General features: G+C 44.8%; 1 pseudogene; it reads right to left on the bottom strand.

The window, feature by feature from the left end:
* Positions 1–407: 407 nt before the first annotated feature.
* Positions 408–2,666, bottom strand: LOC103736545 (annotated as a pseudogene).
* Between the last annotated feature and the right edge of the window lie 222 nt (positions 2,667–2,888).

The raw sequence follows: 2,888 nt of genomic DNA, 5'->3' as shown, positions 1-2,888 counted from the left end.
TTCCACACCCTAATCCTACCTGCTTCCCCCTCCCTGATTCCACACCCTAAAGCCCCCATATGTAAAGTCCCAGCTCACAACCCGTGGACATCTTTCCTGGACATCTTTCCCTGACTCCCTTCCCCCTTCCCCCTTTCCCCTTCGCCCTTCCCCCCCTTCCCTTCCCTTCCCTTCCCTTCCATCTTTCCCTTCGTGGACATCTTTCTGTTCTCGAGGGAAAGGTGCCCCGTGCAAAATAAATCTGTGTCCCACTGAGAATTCCATCTGTGCCTCGGTGCCTTCACCCATCTGCTCATGCCTCCTCCATCTGCGCCACTCGCTCCCGCCCATTCGCTACCTATCAGTAACTAATACAAATACAAAAGCTGTTAATTCATGCATTTTGAGATTGTTAATTCTTTAAATGTTTATACTTCAGACCTGCTGATGACACTAAACTCGATACCATGTAGGTTGAGCCTGTCAATCAAGCTTTTTCCTGGTGAAAGCTGCTCCAGCTGTGAAGGTCAGAAGCATCATTCAGAAGAGGCATGGTGACCTAAACCATGGCTAGGGGGGTAGCCAGGTGGCCAGCCTCTGGTCCTTTCATATGAGTACAAATTTTGATATTTGTTTTGTTCTAATTGGAACTAAGGCACTGGTTATATCCTTAACCAAATAATTTCATTCTAAATGATATGTCATCCATTTTTGTGTTGCACCTTGTTCTAAAAATAATGAAAGAGCCATCAGAAATTCATGAGGGGTTGCCTTTCAATGCTACACTACACAAAGAATAAAAAGAAAAGTCCTGAAAATATCAGCTTAAGAGTAGAGGCAATGCCTTCCACAGTTACATAACAGCGTACAATAATTTTGCTAAGTTTTCATGGACATAATGCTGAGTCCGCTTCACAACAGACATATCAGATCCCAAAAAAAAGTAATGGAGATGTGCTGAGTTCTCTACAATATGAAACTGCCCACCTTCTTTTCAAAAGTTGGGACAGGTTTCAAATATGATGTACTTCATAGATTTCTCAAACCATCCTTATCTCCAAACCATAAATTGCTGACTTCCAGGTACCTTCACGAATGTGTATTAACCAAACAGACTCCATTATATACAAATTCATCATCTTAGAAGCTTAGCCACAGTATATTTCTAGTTCAGGGCTGAATAATTATTTTCAAGAAACCCTGACCCCTTCCCTTTTTTTCCCCCAGAAGTATGCATCTGCAGCCATATGCTCCCTAGACACATAGAAAACAAAAATTGTTATAACTGCTGATTTTGGCTTCTGTCACTTGCTTATTTTGCTATAGGGCACCCTGACATGTAGCCCATGACCACCATTATTCACGGGCCACCCTGTCAACCTCCCCTTTCTGTGGCTTTTAGCTTTAAAAGTTCCCTTTCACTCCCCCTCTCCACTGCAGCTCTCTAACCCGAATCAGAGACTGCAGTCCAAGCTAGCTTGAATAAAGACCTTTTCATCTGAATCGAATTGAGTTTGATGGTCTTTTCCCCAGTACTCCTGGGCTCCATACAAATGTATAATACCACTTAAGTCCTGAATGAGAATATTCAGGAAACTTTCCACAGAAGTAAAAGTACTGTTCATTTTACTTCAAGTATACATCACTCCAAGTTCGGCTGGAATGGAGCCCAAGGCACCACTTCCATTATATAAATCTTCTTTTCTGGAGCTTTCTCATGACACTTCCCATGCATTAGTACCAGAAACTGAGGCTTGCAGCAGATGTCAATGCAGCTTGTTCTCAATGTATGCTTTATGATAGGTAGGAATGTTGGAGAGAGCGAGCGGGTGGTGGAGAGCACGAGCGGATGGATAAGGCACCGAGGCACAGATGGAATTCTCAGCGGGATACAGATTTATTTTGCACAGGGCACCTTTCCCTCAGGGAAGGGAAAGATGTCAGCGAAGGGAAAGATGTCAGGGAAGGGAAGGGAAGGGAAGGGAAGGGAAATATGTCAAGGAAAGATGTCAGGGAAGGGAAAGGTGTCAGCTCACGGGTTGTGTGCTGGGACTTTATATATGGGGGCTTTAGGGTGTGGAAGGGGGGAATGTTTGGGGGAGAAATCAGGGAGGGAGAAGCAGGAAAAGCAGGTAGGATTAGGGTCTGGAAGTGTTTACTTTTTCCCTCTTAAGTTAAGAGGAAATCTGCTTATCTTTGGAGGTCAGAGGAAAGGCTGGCTGCTTCTCAGCAGAGTTTGTTCTTCTTGACTTCAAAGGTCAAGGTTCTTATCAGCTAAGTTCCCTTTTTCGGGCTCCAAAGTCTGTAGGTCCCTGTTGGGGAGGGGGGGAGCTGTTGCTGTTCAGAACCCTAACACTCTAATTATAGGTTCTCCATAAAATTGATAAGGTCCTATGCAATCGAGGACAAATTGCCTTTTTAGCCATTTCATCAAGTGAGGCTGGATTAGAGATATCAAAAATTATTATTCCAATTTCAGAGGTTAGTGTTGCTTTTCCCAGCTTCAGGGCAGCCTTCTCCAGCACTTGTTGCAGCTTCTCCTTGGAGCAGCCCACTACAGCCCAGGGCAGATGGGAGCTGAGCTCCCTAGCCACCTGATCCAGGGCCACCTACTCTCTTACCAAATGGCTGGTGAAGCCAGAGGTGCTGAACAGCACCAAGTGGAAAGACCTGGGCTCTGTTGCCATGAGGTGTCCACAAGGAGCCACAGCCCAGGGAAGGCTGAATCCAGCATGCCTGTGCCTCAGGCCATGACATCAGTACAGGGTGCACCAACCAAGGATGGCCTGGCAGCCATCTAATTGATCTAATTGTATCTATTTTTTTATGTTGCTGATTAACAAAACTTTTTTTTGTACTAGTTTTCTATTAGTTTTCAAGGAAAAGCTTGTCATGGCAGTTGTGGAGAA

This window comes from Nannospalax galili, unplaced genomic scaffold (assembly GCF_000622305.1).
Source record: "Nannospalax galili isolate Female #2095 unplaced genomic scaffold, S.galili_v1.0 scaffold3798, whole genome shotgun sequence".
Lineage (NCBI taxonomy): Eukaryota > Metazoa > Chordata > Mammalia > Rodentia > Spalacidae > Nannospalax > Nannospalax galili.
The sequence above is the reverse complement of the archived record's forward strand: the minus strand, read 5'-3'. Positions and strand labels throughout refer to the sequence as shown.